Raw genomic sequence first — 19,815 nt, forward strand, 5'->3', positions numbered from 1 at the left:
TGTTGAACTTTGCCAAGTGATTCCACTGTATTACAGTTTGCTTCCACAGTGACATATTTGTAATCTAACTATTTTACAATGAGAATTATTTGTATTGAACTTATAATCATATGGCCCTCTTGGCTTGCATTTTTATCAATGATTCAGTTTCAGAGGACACTTGTTTAATCTGTTTTTTTGTTTTTTTTTTTCCTCATGGTGTCTGTAGCTTGGCATCCAATGTTTTGAAGGTATACCAAGTCATAACTAGTGATTAGATTGTCAAATGAAATTGTGATTATAGATTTTCTACCTTCAAACATGTAAAATGATCTTACTCTCAAGCAAAAGATCATTGTTGGATTCTTCTTGAGCATTTTTTCCCCAATACAAGTCAAAGTTATAACAATATCCCCATATTCTGCACCGGGCCTCAATATTATAACTGAATCTCGTGGGCTTATCTCTTATAAATTGTTTCAGTGAATTTTGTCCATAACATGATGATCATTTCGCCCACTGTCAAATATTCTTAAAGATGCCAAAAATTTACCAGAAATTTTATTTTTCTCAAGCATTCAGAATAAATGTTTTCTCTAATATATTTTTCAGAGTATGAACACAGGTCACAACTTGTCAACAAGTAACCACAAAGAACAACATGTTAATGTTAGGCAACACGTGCAGTACAGTACACATTAACATGAAGTATACGTTGTTCCAGTGTCCTGCTTATAGGACAGGTACTTTTGAACATTGATAATTTAAAATACAGTGTATTCCTTGAAATAAAATGACAGCTAGTTCTAGAAAATGCTTTCATGGGTACATTTCTTCAGTTATGCATGTAATGTTTTGTTCAATTGAACATTTAGAAAGAGTAAACTTGAAGTTTGTTAACTTCACTATTTCAGCTTGGCAGGGTGGCACACACCTATAATCCCAGTGTCTGGGGAGGCTGAGAAAGGAGAATCGCAAGTTCAGCCTCAGCAATTTAGTGAGGCACAAAGCAAATTAATGAGATCTTGTCTCTAAATAAAATATAAAAAAGGATGGAATGTGGCTTATTGGTTAAGTGCCCCTGGGTTCAATTCCCAGTACCCACCCCCCTCCAAAAGTCAAATGTTTTTTTCCCAAAACTCTAGAAACATAGTATTTATTTCAAAGTTTTTAGAGGTAGTAAATTTATAGGTAGTAAATTTGTTAATCAGTTTTTTTAATAATTGTACAGTATTTGGTATGATGTGACAAAATTGTTTCTTTGCTATGCAGAGAGTTTTTAATTTGAAGCCATTCCATTTAATGATTCTTGGGTTTATTTTCTGAGCTTTAGTAATCTTACTGAAGAAGTTGTTCGGCTGTATAACTGTTAGTGTTTCACCTGTTTTCTTCTAGCACTTATTGAGTTTCTGGTCTAATTCCCAAGTCTTTCATCTGTTTTAAATTGACTTTGTAGGGTGAGAGATGGGATCTAGTTTCATTCTTCTTCATATGGACATCCAGTTTTCCTAGTGCCATTTGTTAAAAAGGCTGTAGGCTCTTTTCTCCCAACTAATGTTTTTGGTGCCTTTGCCAAGGATCAGTTGACTATCTGTTTCTATATCTCTGTTTTTATACCATTACCATGCTGTTTATTTTTTACTGTAGCTCTCGGGTACAATTTGAAATCATGTGTTGTGATGCCCCCAGCATTTGTCTTTTTGATCAGAATTGCTTTGGCTATTCTGGGTTTTTGTTCTTCCATATGATTTTAGGACTGCTTTTTTTCTAATACAATGGAGAACATCATTGGTATTTTGACTGGGATTATACTGAATCGGTAGAATACTTTTGTTAATATGGTCATTTCAACAATATTAATTCTGCCTGCCAGTGAATATGGGAGGTCTATCTTCTAATGTCTTCTATTTCTTTTTTCAGTGTTCTATAATTTTCCTTGTAGAGGTCTTTGAATTATTTGGTTAGATTTATCCTAGGTTTCTGTTTTTCATTTTTAAGTGAATGGACTTATTTTTCTGATTTCTTTATAAGCAGGTTCATTTTGTATATAGGAAAACCAATGATTTTTTTTTTCTTTGTATTTTAATTTGGTGAATTTATCAGATGTAGAAATTTTCTAGTGGAGCTTTTAGGATCTTTCAAGTATAGGATCATATCATAAATAGGGATAATTCCTTTTCTATTTTTAACCCCATTTTTTCTTTCTCTTGCCCAATCCCTCTAGATGAAATTGCAAATACTATATTGAGTATTGAGAGCAGACATTTTTGTCTTACTCCTGATTTAGGGGAAATGTTTTCAGTTTTACCCCATTCCATATGATGACAGCTTTGGGTTTGTCATATATACTTTTGTTCTATGTCTTGTTTTTTTTTTTTTTTTTTTTTTTAGGGATTTCATCATGAAGGGATGTTGCATTTTTGTCAAAGGCTTTTTCTGCATCTGTTGAGAGGATCATGTAGTTTTTGTCCTTGATTCCATTTTTGTGGTGTATTATATTTACAGGTTTATGAATGTTGAACCATCCTTGCTTCCCTGAATGAAGCCATGTTGGTCATAATGTAGATCTTTTTGATGTGTTTTTTAATTCAATTTGCAATTATTTTGTTAAGGAGTTTGGTACCTATATTCATGGACATTGGTCTGTAATTTTATTTTCTTTATGTGTCCCTATGGTTTTAGTATCAGTGTGTTATTGGTTTTGTAGAATGAGTTTAAAAGCATTCCCCCCTGCCCACTGTTTCTCAGAATAATTTGAAGAGTATTGGTGTTCTTTAAAAATTTGGTAAAACTCAACTGTGAATCCATCTGGTTCTGGGCTCTTTGCTGGGAGGTTTTTTAAAATTACTGTTTCTATTTCATTGCTTGAAACTGGTCTGTTTAGGTTTTCTATAGATTCTAGTTCCAACTTCCTAGGTCATGTGTGTCTAGAAATGTATTCATTTCTTCTGGATTTTCCAATTGATTGGAATATGGATTTTAAAAATAGTTCCTAATGATCCTCTGGAATTTCAGTGGTGTTTATTATAATAGCCTCTTTATTATCTCTAATTTTATTAATTTGAGTCTTTTTTAAAAGGGTTTATCAGTCTTTTCAAAGAGCTGACTTTTTTTTTTAAAGGGAATTTTTTTTTTAAATGCCTTTATTCGATTTATTCATTTGTATGTGGTGCTGAGGATCAAACGCAGGGCCTCACATGTTCTAAGCGAGCACTCTACCACAGAGCTATAGCCCCAACCCCAAGAGCTGACTTTTTAGTTGATCTTTAGTATTGTTGATGGACCTTTATTTTATTTATTAATTTATTTATATGTGGTGCTGAGAATCGAACCCGGTGCCTCATCTGTGCTAGGCAAGCACTCTACCACTGAGCCACAACCCCAGCCCTTTAGTACTGTTTTTTAAATTCTCTGTTTCATTAATTTCAGATCTCATCTTTGTTTTTTCTTTCCTTCCACTGATTCTATCATTGGTTTGTTCTTGTTTTTCTAAGACCTTGAGATATATCATTAGGTAATGTACTTGAGATCTTTCTGACATATTTATTTATGTAGGTATACAGAGCTATAAATTTTTCTCTTAGAACAGCCTTTACTGTATTCCACAGGTTTTTATAGATTGTATTTCTGTTCTTGTTTGATTCTAAGAATCTCCATGTGTTTGTGTAGTTTCTGTAGGGTTTTTGGGGGGAGGAGGGTTGGTTTTTTTTTTGTTGTTGTTTTTGCTGTTGATTTCTAATTTTATTCCATTATAATCAGATAAGATGTAAGGAATTATTTCAGCCTTTCTGTATTTTCTAGGACTAGTTTTGTGGCCTAAAAGATGATCTATTTTGATGACAGTTTCATGGGCAGCTGTTGTTTCATGAAATATTCTTTAGAAGTCTGCTAAGTCCATTCATTTGATATATGCTAAATTTTAACTCTGTAGTATCTTTGTTGAGTTCATGTCTGGATGACCTGTTAGAGGTGTATTGAACTCACCCATTGTTATCATATCAATTGAGGACTAGCTGAGCCTTTATGTTGAGTAGTTTGTTTTATGAAACTGGGTGTGCCAACATTCAGGGAATAAATATTTATGATCATTATTTCTTCTTTATGGATTATTCCCTTTACCAATATGTAGTGGCCTTGTCTCTTCTAATTTTGGCTTAAAATCTGTTCCAAGAGTACTGCTCCTTCTTGCTTTTGGGTTCCATTTGCATGGATTATTTTCCATCTGTGAGTATCTCTGCCAGTGACGTATGTTTCCCTCAGGCAATGTATGGTTGGATCTTATTCTGCCAGTCTGTCTTTTTTAATTGGAGAATTAAGACCATGTATCATCAGCATTATTATAGAGAAATGTATTACTTTTTGACATTTTATTTCTAGTGTTTGATTTGATCCTAATTCTCATTTGCTTATCACTTCTTCTAATGAGATGCATTTGTATTAGCTCTCATTGTTTTTTATCTTCTGTGTGTAAAATTCCTTTAAATATCTTTTTCAGTGCTAGTTTAGTGGTCATGAATTCCTTTAATTCATGTATATCTTGAAAAGTTTTTATTCTTTAATTATGTAAGATTTTCTGGATATATCAAACTAGGTTGGTAAATATTTTCCTGCAAGGCTCAAAATACATCCCATCAAGCCCTCCTGGCCTTTAGGGTTTCTATTAAGAAAACTGGTGGTGTTCTTATTGGTTTACCTTTGTAAGTGACCTGTCATTTCTTTCACAGCTTTTAAAATTCTTTGTGTATTTTAGTCATTTTAACTATAATGTGACATGGGGAGGTTCTTTTCTGCTCTTGTCTATTTGGGGTTCTATATGGCTCCTATATCTGAATGTCCAACTCAGTCCCAAGGTTATAGAAATTTTCTTCTGTTATTTCACTGAATAGGTTTTCAGTGTCATTAACCTGTATCTTTCCTTCAATACCAATGATCCTTAAGTTAGATTTCTTGATGTTGTTTCAGAGTTCTTGAGTATGCTGATTATAGGTTTTTTTTGTTTTGTTTTTATTGTTTAGTGTTCAGATACCTCGTCTTCAAGGCCTGATATTCTCTGAATTAATGTTATCTATCAGACTTTCAGCTGTTTTATTTAATTGAGCTTATTTACAGACTTTGGTTCTTACTCAATTGTGATACTCTTTTATAAACTGCATTTTCTCCCTTAGTTTATTTCTTGGGTCACCTTTTAGTTCATTGATCATTTTAACCGTTAATATTTTAATTCCTTTTTTTTTTTTTTTTTTTTGGTGGGGAGGGGGTATTACTGGGGATTGAACTCAGGGGCACTTAACCACTGAGCCTCCAGCCCTATTTTTGTATTTTATTTAGAGACAGGATCTCACTGAGTTGCTTAGTGCCCCACTGTTTGCTGAGGCTAGTTTTGAACTTGTGATCTTATTGCCTTAGCCTCCCAAGCCATTGGGATTATAGGTGTGAGCCACCACACTTGGCAATTTTGAATTATTTGGGGGGCATTATTTCCACTTTGTGAGTTCAGTTACAAGTATTATGAACTCTTGGGGACATCTTTTTTCTCATTTTTCCTATGTTTCTGTGTTGACATGTATACCTCTCTTTGGATGTGTATTCCACTGTAATAGCTTTCTCCTTATCATGTGCCTCAGCCTGGAGATATATCTAAGTGTCAAAACTCGGTGTGGTCATGGTATGGTGTTCAGTCCCCAAAACTACTCTTTAAGAGATGATCACTGTTAATTGTGACCACCGAGGGCAAAGCTACTGTTCCAGTAAATCTTAAACATATTGAAAATGTTTTCACAACTCCATTAATCTAAAAATGGAAAAGGGGAATAATGCTTTAGAATAGACTGAGAAACTAGGTATTAAAGTTACTATTAAACTCTCTAGGACATGAAGAGGGGTGGGGAGAAAAAAATGAAGGGGGCAGAAATGCAAGAAGAAACAGGAGAGAATAAAAAAATGAGCAAGAAGAAAAATGATAGACTAAATCCAGTTGACATTTAAAACATTAAAAAATAAAGTTGGATTAAGGAATGAAGTATCAAATGATGGAGGTAACCTGTCACATCAACACAGAAGATAATATCAGTGAAATTAAAAAAAAAACCTGACAGACTTCAAAGTATTCCTTAAATAGTGGGCCATTTGAGTAGATGCAGAGATTTATTATTGGACCATTCAGACTTGGATCTCATCAGGTTTTTTTTTTTTTGGTGGCAGCGGGCAGGTTAATATTCAGACCTCAAGTTGACCTCTGTTTTCTCTAGGTATGGAGTTGGTATCCACATCAGTCATTTTGAGTTTTTCCCTGTATAGTTCAGCTTTTTGCTTCAAAGTACAGAACTTTGTCATCCATTCTCTCCCTACAGATCTTGTTCCACCTACCTCTGATATGAATTTGGAGTCTCCCTCCGTTTTTTGGTATGTCTGGAGATAACATTAGTTCTTGGAAGGGTCAGAGAAAACATCCCCTAATTGCCTGTGGCCTAGCAGCCAATTCTCTCCCTCACTGGGACTGCTGTCTTGTGTACCTGCTGTATAAATGCTTTGTGCACCCAATATTGTCAAAAACAGGTGTGAGTTCACCTGTATAGTTTTGGGGGGTGTGGATTGTGGCAGCCCATAGCAGAGGCATGGGGGCAGTGGCCCTTGGCACATAGGTTGGTGGGCCACTGCTGGGGCATGTTTAGTGGATGCTGGCTTTTGAGGCACATGTATTGCTGCTGGACTGCTTGTAGCTTTGGTGGGCCACTGCTGGGACTCACCCAGTAGTAGCCAGCATCTGGAGCACACATATCTGTGGGCTGTTTTGGGGGTATGCATGGCACTACTGGGCTGTGGGCAGATTCTGCCAGCTGTTGAGGTACATATGGTTGCAGCCAGCAACTGGAGTATATGCAGCGTCAGCAGGCTGGTGCTGTGGTGCAGTCGGTGGTGGCTGGTATCTGGGCATGAATGTCTGCAAATGGCTTCTGCTTACTGTAGGAGTGCTCACTGCTGAAGCCAACAACAGGAACTTGTATAGCTGAGGCTAGTAGCTAGGGCACTTGCCACTCCCCAGATGCCACACACTCTAAAAGTGACCTGCTTTCTGTTCTACACCCCATTCCCCTTAGTAGCATTGCAGGGAGGGAGATTTGACAACCTGCATTTAGCAGAGGTCCTGCTCCCGGGGTTACTCAGTTTGTGTCAAAGGCCTTCCGTATGATAGTATTTGCTCTAGGTGATAAAGCCACATAGATTTAATTCCTTCTAGCATGGCAGGCTTACCCATGGTCTCTATAAAATGGCTGCCTGCCACAGATTTCCACAAGCAATAGGAAATAAGCTGTGCACTTCTCACTCACCAAGTGGCTTTGCAGCTCCTGTCTTATCCACAGCCTACTCGTGCCAGAACAATGGGGTAGGTTGCAGAAGGGCCAAAGAAAGTCCCCAGAGACAGTGTGAGAGACATGATTTACTGGGGAAAGCTTATAGGAGATCAGTGACTGCCTCAAGAAGATCCCAAGTAGAGTTCAGTGACAACAGGCCAAACAGATAGCACCTCCATCCCTCCAGGTGCTTCATTAAGCTGTTCTTTAGCCCGAGGTGTTTTGTCCAGTGGTGGCTGGCTAGATGAATAACACGTAACCTCCACAGTGCCCTCAGTTTCATGCCTGTCCTCTCTTGGGGGTTTTTAATGTTAGGCTGCAGAAATAGCGACATCACCAGCAGTAGCTTGCTTATATGACTATTATTCCAAGGAGCAACTATCCTGACATACATGCAGGAAAAGTAGAAAAGTAGCTTTCTATAGATAACACTGACTTGCCTTAGTTTCCAGTGTGCCTGAGAAAGCTTATGGCCCTCATGTGTTTTTGGACTTTCTGGCCCAGCCTGGCTCTCCTTGTTCCATCAAATTGAATAGGTTTTAAGGAAGAGAAATCCAGCACTCAGGGACATGCTGTCCCATGTCATCTCCATCCCCATCCCCCCACTCCCACACACAGTGTTTGTGGACGGATACCACTTGTCAGCTTTGCCTTTCCCTTTTCTCCCTTTGTTACCCAAACCCCACAACCCACCCTGGGGGAGGGTTCAGGGTTAATGAATTCTTTTCTATTTTGTTGTAGTAATCAGAATTTGAGTCCAAGTGATGGTCCAACATTATATCTTACTTAGCACATTCCCTCTATTACCCAACTCTCTGATCAGTGTTCTCACTGCTTATATTTCAACTGTGGAAGAGTTGAGATTTGCTGCTTAGTTGTACTCTGCCATCTTGCCAAACCTCTATTCATTTTAAACTTTTTATTTTTAAGTAATGTTATATGTAAAGCAAATTTTCAAAATTCACATACCCAAATGTTAACATAATCATGGTATATATAGCAAAACAAAGAAATGAACAGTGTAGTTAAATTGGTACAGTATTAACTTAGCCACAAATTTAAGACAAGAGAAATAGCCCAATTGTATGAAAACTATCAGAGTCATTCAGTGGGACTCCAATTTGGGAGGTAACAAAGTTTTTCTAGAAAATGATAAATTGATCAACTGTCATTTATTGAACATCTGTGCTGGCATGGAGGAAAGTATAAGACAAAAATTACCTTGAGAAAGTTAAATACCTTGAGAAATTATACTTTTTAATGAGGCTAAAGAATGATGCGAAGTATCTTCTATGAAGAAGTATATTACTGAAAACACTTCCAAACGATTAAAAACAAAGATGGAGGCTGGGGATTTAGCTCAGTTGGTAGAGTGCCTGCCTCGCATGCACAAGGCCAAGGGCTTAATCCCTAGCAGCACCACCCCACCCCACCCCACCCCCACCCCAAAAAAAGATGATGATTTGGGGAAAAATTTTTTTTTTAAACTATCAATGGTTGGAAAGAAGCCATGGACTTTAGATGATTGAGTGGATAGTTGGAGTGATGGTGTCCTAGGGGTAGAGGGTAGGAGGGGGCATGGGAAAGGCTGCACCCAAGCTTTACAGACAGTGCTTAGGAGGGTGGTTAGTATTAGATGCTAAGGTTAGGACTAGGTATGCATGTGTGCTTGCAAGTACAAATACTTGCCTGTACACAGTGACTGCCAAATGACCCAAGTCTCTTACTGAGAATTTTTTTCTTAATGGAAAATAGCAATTTCCTTCATTTCTGGCATTGCAGATGATCATATGCAGATAATTTAACCTGAGAGCTGTTATTGCATTTTTATTTTATATCAAACTGAAGTATATTTTTCTCATCTCTGAAAATAGATGTCTTTAATATTACTCTTTCCTAATATGTACATAATCTGTCAGTGTGGTGATGACATATAAAGATATCTACTAACCCACCATCAAACCAAGGCATGCATTTTAAAATGTTTTGTGCCTAGGAATTCAGACTTTCCCACTTGCTGATCAGCCATCTTGATCGAGTCTGTTCAGATTTCTTAAAACCTTGCAGGAGCCTCTTGGCCTGACATAGTTCCTTCTCTCATCTCTGTTCCATTTGGTGTGCTTGAGCATAAGATTTTTGTTTACGCCTTGTTTTTTATTTTTAAATTACCTGATAAATATGACCATAAATTAAATAATATGAAAGTAGGTACACTAAAACAATGAAACTTCCATCTCCTGCATTCATTTCCATCTCATTCCTTCCTGTAAGAAACCTTTATATAGAGCTAAATGTCCATTTAGACATTTTCCAGTGAATTAGCTATACATGTTTCTGTGTATCACTTTTTTAACACATACTACATTATGAGTATGTACCATAATGTACTTAAGCATACCTCTGTAGTGGACATTCAGACGGTTTGCAGTTTGGGACTTTACAAACCATATTGCAGCAAACGAATTTGTTCATATAAATTTTCTACATGTACTCCTATAAAATTACCAAAGTGTCATTGCTGGTAATGACTAATGCTCATTGCCAAATTACCCTATAAAATGCACATGCCTGTAATACCAGAGGCTCCAGAGACTGAGAGGCAGGAGGATCGCAAGTTCAAAGGCAGCCTCAGCAATGGCAAGGTGCTAAGCAACTCGGTGAGACCCTGTCTCTAAATAAAATACAAAATAGGACTGGGAAAGTGGCTCAGTGATCGAGTGACCCCAAGTTCAATCCCCAGTACCCGCCCCCCCCCAATAGCTTAATATATATTCTAATAAGTTATGAAAATGTCCATTTCTGGCCAACAGTAGATACCCAATGGATATGAAATAGATATTTCAGTCTTCAGATTTTTTTTCTAGCTTGTTAAATGAAAGCTGTGCTTTTTAGAACTTTTTAAACTGGATTTTTGGATTTTTTCCATTGCATTTTTTACCTAACATTTTCTTTTTGGCTTTTTTTTTTTTTTTTTTTTTGAGAATGGTATGTTCTTATATGTCCATTTTAATCTTACTGTTTTTATAAGGAGATTCAAATCAGTTAAGTCCTAATTGTTTGTTTTATATATATTAGATATTTTTGTCTGAACTATTACTAGTCCTTGGATTTTGTTTGTTATAATACCAAAAATTTGAATTGATAGTCTTTGCCCTGCTTTTTTTGATATTTTCTTTAGATAATTTATAGATCTTTAATCCATTGGGGATTAATTTTTGTGCATGAAAAGGGATAGGGGTCTGACTTTTTTCCATATGACTTTCCAATTTCCCAGCACCATTTACCAAATATTCTATACTTTCCCCAGTGATTTCAAATACTTTCTTTATCACATACTAAATTCCCACCAATAGATTTTCCCCTCTAAACTTTTCCACTGTGTTCGTTAGGCCTTACTTTTTCTATTATATTCTTTTAGTTTCTTAATATCTACTTTATTAATACATATACATTTTAATGGGATTCTCTGATATTTCCATACATGCATGCAGCATGCACTGGTCACATACCCTTCCACCCTGAACTCCACCATTTTCCCCTCACTCCCCACCCCTTGCCACCTTTCCCAGTTCCTAATAATAAGTAGGTTACTTACAGGTTGGGGTTTTTTAGTTTCATGTACGAAAATATATTGTCTTTCATGTCTGGCAGCATGGCTGCCAGATATCCTCCACTTCCATCTTTTTGCTTTTCTTTTTTGGCAAATGACAAGGTTTCATTCTTTCCGGCTAAATAATTCTCCATTGCATATATATTCCATGTTTTCTTTATGCATTACTCTGTTGACAGACACCTAAGCTGATTCTGTATCTCAGTTATTGTAACCATAGTGGTGCAGTAAGCATGGACATGAAGGTATCTATATGTGTGCTGATTTTATTTCCTTTGGATATATACCCAGGAGTGGTATAGCTACTGTAATTTTGTTTTTTGAGGAACCTCCATACTGGTTTTCATAGTGACTGTGCTAATTTATATTTCCACTTCTAGTGGATAAGAGTTCCTTTTTCTCCACATTCTTGCCAGCAATTTTTTTTTTTAAATAGCCATTCTTACTAAAGTGATTATGGTATTCCATTATAGTTTTGATTTGCATTTCCCTTTTGTTTAATAGTATTGAACATTCTGCATATGTTTACTGGATTTCTTTTGAAATGTTTAGATCATTTGCACTTTTTAAATTGAGTTATTTAGGGATTTTTAGTCTGTTGAGTTCTTTAGGTATTCTGGGTGTAAACCCTCTGATGAATGGCTGACAAAGGTTTTCTCCTCACTGTTGTTTCCTTTGCTTATTTGCTGTGCTTTTGGAGTCCTTTTTAGAAAACCACCTGTATCAACATCTTAAAGTGCTTCCTGTTTTCCGTTAGTAGTTTCAGGTCTCACACCAACATCTTTGATTTTTGTACCAGGTAAGAGATGGGGATCAAGTCTTAATCTGCATGTGAATATCCAGCTTTCCCAGCATCATTTGTTGATGTCTTTTCTCCAGTGTATGTTTTGGGTATTTTTGTCAAGAATCATTGGCTGAAGATGTATGGGTTTATTTCTGGGTTCTCTTTTTCACTGGTCTGTTTGTCTGTTTTTATGCCAGTACCATGCCGTTTTGTTATTATGGTTCTGTGGATTATCTTTAAATCAGTTGTTATTGTGATGACTCTAGGTTTGTTCTTTTTAATCAAGATTTCTTTGGCTATTTGTCTTTCCTGCTTCCATATAAATTTTAGGATTGTTTTTTGCTAGTTCTGTAAAGAATGTCATTGGCATTTTGATGGGGATTGTATTGAACCTGTAGACCACTTTAGGTAGTATGGACATTTTAACAATATTCTTCCAATCTATGAACATGGACGATCTTTCCATCTCTTTTAGTATCATTCGATTTCTTTCATCAATTTTTTAAATTATGTTTGTTTGTTACTTTTTATTCCCATGGTTTCTGGAGGGGGTGTTCTTCTCTGAATGGGACTGCTTTTAGGTTTTCTCAGCAAACACATTATTGGTGTACAGAAAAGCTACTGACTTTTGTATCCTACTTTAAGTTCTAATAGGTTTTTGAGTAGCATCTTTAGGTTTTTTAATGTAAAGATATAATTATATCACCTATAAACAGGAGTAGTTTGACTTCCTTTCCTATTTGTATGCCTTTTATTTCTCTTGCCAACTTGCTCTGGCTAAAATGTCTAGTACTGCATTGAATAAGAGTGGTCAAAGTGATTACCCTTGTCCCTGATCTTAGAGGAAATGTTTTCAGTTTTTTCCCCATTCTATATTAATGTTGGTTGTGGGTTTGTCAAATGTAGTCTTACTATGTTGAGGTCTGATCCTTCTATATTTAATTTTATCAGGGCTTTTTATTTATCATGAAGGGATGTTGAGTTTTATCCAGTGCTTTTTCTGAACTGATTTTTCTCCTTTTGGCATATGTGATTATTGATTTTTGTATTCCTGGAATGAAACAAACTTGATCATGGTGTATATGATCCTTTGATATCTTAACAAAATATTAGCAAACTGAATCTGATGAGGATTGTTGCATTTTTTTTTTTTTATGTTGTACCCTTCCCAGGTTTTGATCATAGGATAATATTGGCCTTGGAATGAGTTTGGAGGGATTCCCTATCAATTCTGTGATAATCATTGATATTAGTTCTTCTTTAAAAAAGTTGTTAAGATTCAGCAGTGAACCCCATCTTCAACCCTGGCTTTGATTGGGAGAATTTTGATTCAGTCTCATTGTCATTGGCCGATTTAGGTTTCTTAGGTCCTTGTGGTTCATTTTTGATAGGTCATATGTTTAGAATGGCCATTATTGATTTTTTGACTTATTATAATCCTTTGTATTTCTGTGATATCAATTGTCATTGGTTCCTTTTTAAGTTCTTTATCCTAGTCTACAGTTTTGTTCCCTTTCAAAGAACCACTCTTTATATTTAAGACTTTCTGCTCTGATCTTTATTATTTCTTCTATTAATTGTGGGTTAGGTGGTTCTTAGTCCTTGAGATGCATTGTGAGGTGGTTTCAGGGCCTGTCTTTTTTGGAGGTACTCAAACAAGCCTCTTAACGCTGCTTTTGCTGTATTCCTTAGATTCTGTTTGTTTTCATTTTCTTCAAGGAATTTTTAAATTTCCCTTTTGACTTCCTCAGTGACACATTGTTGATTCAAAAGTGTGTTGTTCAGTCTGTATAATTTCTAAAGTTTCTCATTATTCATTTCTTGTTGTATTCCATTGTGATAAAAAATGAAACAGAATGATATCGGGATTTGGGAGTTTTCTTTTGTGGCTTAATACATGGTACATTCTAGAGAATGTTCTATGTGCTGTTGTGTGGGGGGTTGTATTTAGATATTTACAGGAATGTTTTGTAAATATCTGTTAAGCCCAATTGATCCACAGTATCATTTATCTCTAATTTTTTGTCTGGAGGTTGTATCCATTAGTAAGGTATGAACTCCCTGATTATTATTATATTGGACTATCTCTATCACTTAAGGTCTAAGTGTGTTTGCTCTGCTATTAGAACTAGTATAAATTTATAAATACCTATCTTGATGAATTGTTAGACCAAGCAGCAGTAACTATATTTTATATGTGACAGACTATCATTTTCTATCTTCTCAGTCTTTTTTACATTTTTTTTTTAGTTGTTGGACTTTTTATTTGTATGTGGTGTTGAGAATCAAACCCAGTGCTGCAAGCATGCTACCACCAAGCCACACCCCCAGCCCCTTTTTCTCAGTCCTTGTTTTAATCTACTCAGCCAGTCTGTATCTTTTAAGGTCCATTTACGTTGAGAGTTATTACTGAAAGATACGGACTTATATGCCTGCCATTTTTTATTCTGTTCCTCTTACTCATCTTTGGTTTATTGAAAATTATTCTTTTGTGTATTATAATATTTATACTTGCCATTGTGAGCATAGTTATCTTTCAGTAATAAGACACTCATAAGCACCTTTTATAAGGCTGGTCATAAATTCCTCTGGTTTTACTTATCTTGGAAGGTCTTCACCCAGCAAGGCAATCCTTCAGAAGAGGAGAATAATCTCGGTTGACAGTTATTTCAGGATATCAAATAAATACATTATTTCATGCCCTCATGGTATATAGGCTTTTTGCTAAGAAATCTGTTAGCCTAATGAGGTTGCCCTTCTGTGTGGTTTAGTGCTTTTTTTCTTGGAGATTTCAAAATTCTTGTACTTTTGACAGTTTGCCACCATGACATATGACCAGAAAAGATTTTAAATCTATGATGTCTAGGGCATCTATGCATTTCCCAAGATTAGGAAATTTTTTCCATAGCCCTAACCTTTATTTCTTCCTTTTCTAATATGCCAGTGCTATACTTATTTAATGGTGTCCCAAAGATGGTTTTGTTTCTTTTCTGAATATGAATTTCAAGAACTTGTCTCCAAGCTAAGTCTTATTTCCACTCAATCTAGTTTTCTATTAAGGCTTTCAACTGACTTTGTTCGACTTATTCAGTTCTCCATTTCCAAGATTCATGAACTGAACTTCTCATTCACATCCTGGATTATCTTGTTTTCACTTATTTTTGACTTTTTTTCCTCAGGCATTTCATTCATTTCAGTATCTTTGTGATCAGTTACGAGTTTTTTTTTTTTTTTTATTTCTATCACTTTTGAGGGATGGCCCTCTTAGCAAACAGCTTTCTTCTAAATGTCTTGGTATTGATTTGTTATGCAATGCTAAGGTTATTTCCAGCTGGGTGCCTCAGTGTAGTCTGTCTGGCTGTAGTTTGTTTGGCAGTAAGTTCGGACATCTTGTTTATCAGAGCCAGATCACCATCTCTGTGGGTCACACCAACAGTTCAGGGTGATATAGTGTAGACAGCAGCGTGGGGTAGTGGGTGGCCTCTGGTGATGGGGTTTACCCAGGCACTGAGGTATTGGCTGTTACTTGAGGTGGTCTCTGGCACCAGCTGCTCTAGTAGTAGGGAAATGCCCAACTCACTAACTGGATAGTTGTGCAGACCCAGGTGTTTCATGGGGAGTCCTAGGGCAGGAACTACAGCTCCCCCTCTTTGACACTCATACCCAGGCTTTTTAGCCATATGAAACAAAGTACAGAGGTGACTGATGGTGGGACCTGTGTAGGGGTGGTGGCAGCAGTTGTAGTGTTCCTCTGTTTCTATGAGGGTCCCTGCCCAGGAGCAGGACCTCAGAATCCCCTATCCTTGCCTGGGGATGGAACAGGAATGGGTTCAACCAGGAAAAGTCCCTATGGGGTGGTTGCAGAAGCAAGGGAGAATGGAATACAGCTGACTCCTGACAGTTTCTCTGTACCTTTGGCTATCACTCAGCCCTGAGGGTGCTTAACCCAAGTTGCTCAAGACTGCTTCGACAGATTCCTGTGGGCAGGAGGGCATTGGGTAACTGTCTATGTCCTAGCACCGGAGTGAAACCACACACAAATGGCAACAACTCAGGGCAGGCTCCCTAACCTTCCATTTCTTGAGGACAATACTGTTCCCCTATTACAACACCTGTTCCCTACAATGCAGCACTCAGCGTTTGTATCAGAATCATTCTATTGAACCAAGTTTGGTTCTTGAGGCACCTACCTGCTGAGCCAGTACAGTGGAATGTCTGTCTCGGGGGTTTCTGACCCCCAGAGCAGTCCAAATTCAGACAGTAGGTATTTTCTGAATATGGCGCCTGGTCACAGCCTCTTGGGGAATGATATGACTTCCTTTTCCAGAGCTAGGGTACTTCTCTAGTTAGAAACTTTTGAGTTTCCTGTGATTTCTAGTACCTCTGCTGATAGTTTGCTGGGATCCTTTCTTCCAGCTTTACCTCTGTAGAGTTGGGCCACAAGTTCTATAATGTTTCTATTTATGCTTTTGTCCCACCTCTCAGGATCTCCCATAATCACTCACCTCAATATGCCACTGTACATCTGTTGCTTTGGTGTTTCTTTGTGCAGGTGCATGAGTGCTAGGTGCCTCTAAGAAACAATCTTGCTGTCACCTCTCACTTTTAATATATTCTGTATATTTTTTTACTACTTTATTTCCAGGTTATTTAAACAGATTAGATGCTTAGTGTTATACCTTCACTTTTACAGGCAGAGTTGGGAAATAGTAAATCTGGGGTTAACCCAGTTTTGGTTGGTGCTCTATTAATATTTGAACATGACAGCAGAACCTCTCCAATGCCAAGTGTTTTATCTCAGTAAATTGCCCCATAATATTTGTCAGGAAGAGTGAATGATTGTTCTCCCATTTTACTAACAAGGGTAATGAAATCAAGTGGATGGACTGCTTGCCTGAGGTCAACATGACTAGGGAGAGTGACAAGGTCTACAGAACTTGGTTGTCTCTCACTAGAGGACTTTGCTGTCTTAGCCCCAGACTACTTCCAGAATTCTCTACACTACTAAATGGGGGATCATCTTTTTTTAAAAAAGTCAACCAACGAAAACATTCATTTCCAGAGCTTTCAAATTTTGTTTTAATGTATCCAGGCTTATTTGTTCTTAAGGAGCCTGGAGAGAAGAAACCCAAAATGAATTAGAATGGTTGGTTTTGTGGTTTGATGGAAAGAACATGGTGTCAAGCTTCTGGAAACTTCGGTCATTTCTTTTCTACAATTTGCTGGCTTTGTGACTCAGTCCACCTTTCTCTTGTTGGCCACTTTCCTTATCAGGTGAGTAGGACTATGCAAGTTAAGTCCTTTTCAGCTTTACCACTCCACACTTTCACGGTGGAAAAATGGGCTTTAGAGAGCAAGGGGAATTGAGGTTGACCTTCTGTTGAAAGATGACTAAGATGTGTCTTAACTGGCTTCAAATATTTAATTGTTGGAATGACTTGTTTGTATCTCTAATATTGAGAGAAAGATCTTGGAATAAAGAGAAAAGTTTGGCTTGATGTAGAGGACTTCTATACTGCTGAATAAATTCTGGAGTCAGGGCCCCAGAGAAAGGCTAGAATCGCCATCAGTGAAAAAAATTAGCATTCGTCTGTTGGGGCTTAAAGTGGACTTAACTGAGACAGGATGAATTGATAGAGTTTGACAGATATTAACTTAGGCATTTAGATCCAGAAATTGGCCGGTTTTCTTGGTTGTGGCTCACCTAGCATGCATGAGGCACTGGGTTTGATCTTCACCCCATAAAGGTATTGTGTCCACCTCCACATAGAAAACCATTTTTTTGTTCTCGTAACAAGGTTGGAAGTACCCAGGACCAAACATTCACAGAGAGGTCCATTTTACAGCTTCCCCTGAGAAGTGAAATGTGTCTTACCATTATTAAGCCTTAAGAGCAACTGAAAAATAGTAGGTAAGAGGTGTTTTACTGTATCAGTTATAGGGTTACAAACTTTTCTTCTTTCACCTGTCAAAAGGGCATGTTAAGCCGTTCTTAATCCAGTTTCTGCAATTGTCAATCAGGGTGGCTTCCCTCAGGCATTCAGAGTTGAATCGGGCACTGCTCTTGCACAACTCTTCCAAAAATTAAAGACTTAGTTTATCTGTCAAAAGGCATCAAGACTTTTCTAGTGACTTTGTTGACTAATGCTGAAAATATATCTATGCAAGCAATGGCTATCTCACTAGAATGTGTGTTACTTCCAGGAAATGCCTTTGATAAGGATTGTGCTAGGGGGTACTTTCACTATCTCCCTTTCAAATCAGCCCCCCTTTTCTGCTATAGGCCACCAGCACTGCCCACCTGAATTAAAGTACTGATTTCTTCACTTGCCTCTGCACACCATTCTCAAATAGTGTCATTTCCCTGATTTTAACACTGACTAGAAACCCCATCCCCAGTTGCTCTTACCACTTAGCACAGTGTGTAGGAATTAGAAATATCTGTTTAGTGAATAAGCTTATCCCCTGTTCCCATGTAAACAGTCTCACCAGGCACAGTGGTAAATGCCCATAATCCCAGTGGTTCAGGAGGTTGAGAAAGGAAGATAGCAAGTTTGAGGCCAGCCTCAGCAACTTAGTGAGACTGTCTCAAAATTTTAAAAACGGAGGCTGCGGGAGATGCAGCTCAGCGGTAAATTGCCCCCGAGTTAAATCCCCAGTACCCACCCCTCCCCAAATAAACCTTCTCCCAAACTGCCTGGCTGCCTGTGCTTGAGGAAGTGTCACATCAGTGTGGCAGGCCTGGGGAAGCAAGCACCAACTGGGTTCCCAGAGCCAGCTGTTCTACAACTGGGGTTAGTCATTTCTGTAGCCAGGACTAAGAAAACCATCAACAGGAACCTGTGCTGAACATTGCTTTGCTTCCTTCTCTAGCAATAAACACCTCAGAAATCACAGCCAAGGGCTTAATAGGTCTTGTCCTTAGATCTAACATCCACATGCTTCCCTGTTCCAAACTTTGGGAATCAGGTACAGGAAGCACAGACTCTCCTGGGAAGCTATATCAGTCATTTTGATGGGTCATTGAGCGGGCAGAGTGCTCTGCACTGCTTAGTCTGTGCCCCAGCTCCTGGCTGCCCTCGTACCCACTTCCACCTCTTGCCAATCCTTTCACAGCTTCCTCTTTATCCCATACTGCTGAGCCCCAGCAGAGTGCCTGGGTCACTGTTCCCTGCAGCATTCACCCCACACTGGGGATGAGCTCAACTAAAATGTTGCATGAGTGATGAGTTTAGGTACAATATAATCCTACTAAGAAGGCCTGCCACTACTAAAAAAAATGTTCCCCAAAGACAGTGATAGAAACCAGGCCCTGATTGACTTGGTCCAAGTACTAGATAAGAGGCAAAGGAATTGGTGTGCCTCCTGCTGAAGCTTTTTTAAAGCTGCTCTCCTCAAGCATCAACTTGAGAGAAGTATGATTAGCTTGAAAATTTGAAAAATTCATATTTAACTGAAACTTTTTGGTTACTTATAATCACTACCAAATAAGTTAGGACTTTATAAATATTATGATAGCATTTCTGTTAAGGGTAGGATATATTATGCTTCAGTATCAGACAAACCTGAACATCTCAGTGGTGTGGGTTAGAACAAAGGTTATTTAACAGTCGTCATGGTCCATCTTGAAATATGTCAGGGGTGCTGAAAATAAAGGTCTAGGTGTTTTTAAAGATTGGCCTCCTAAGTGGCTTATATCCCATCTGTTCATGGTCCCAAACTGCAAGAATAGGAGCCCATGGATCCTAGGCAAGGCTACCATGTGTATTTCCTGTCAGCACTGTGATCAGCTACTATCCACAGACTAAGTACTTCATGACCATCTTTATGCTCACAAAAATCTGATAAAAAGGGGCTAAAGATACTCAACTTAATACTTGAGAATGCAGAAATTAACCTGAGGTTACATGCATAGATTGCGTGTCCTAACCAGTTCTGTCCAGTTCCGAAGCTTGGAGGGGCTTTTCTATCTTAAGCCCTACATAAAACAGCATCACCACTTGATAAACATAGATTTCCTCCTGCTCTCCAAGTATCAGTACTTTGACTTTGTGGCCCTGTCACTTGAGAGCAATATACCTACATTTCTT

At 37.8% G+C, this 19,815-nt stretch overlaps 1 protein-coding gene across 10 annotated transcripts in view; it reads left to right on the forward strand.

Annotated features, from left to right (window-relative positions):
* Oxnad1 (oxidoreductase NAD binding domain containing 1) overlaps nucleotides 1-19,815 on the forward strand; it is a 64,367-nt gene that overhangs the window by 36,681 nt on the left and 7,871 nt on the right. For 2 of the 10 annotated variants that reach the window (XR_013090074.1, XR_013090062.1), the window contains 2 exons: nucleotides 16,818-16,999; nucleotides 17,524-19,398. The exons of 4 other annotated variants lie outside the window; for them this stretch is intronic. The gene's annotated coding sequence lies outside the window, so the exon portion shown is untranslated. Of the gene's footprint in view, nucleotides 1-16,817; nucleotides 17,000-17,523; nucleotides 19,399-19,815 lie in introns of those variants that run through there. 4 more of the 10 variants (XR_013090095.1, XR_013090083.1, XR_013090097.1 and 1 more) reach the window with 3 other exon arrangements.

Source organism: Callospermophilus lateralis, chromosome 1, assembly GCF_048772815.1.
Source record: "Callospermophilus lateralis isolate mCalLat2 chromosome 1, mCalLat2.hap1, whole genome shotgun sequence".
Taxonomy (NCBI): Eukaryota; Metazoa; Chordata; class Mammalia; order Rodentia; family Sciuridae; genus Callospermophilus; species Callospermophilus lateralis.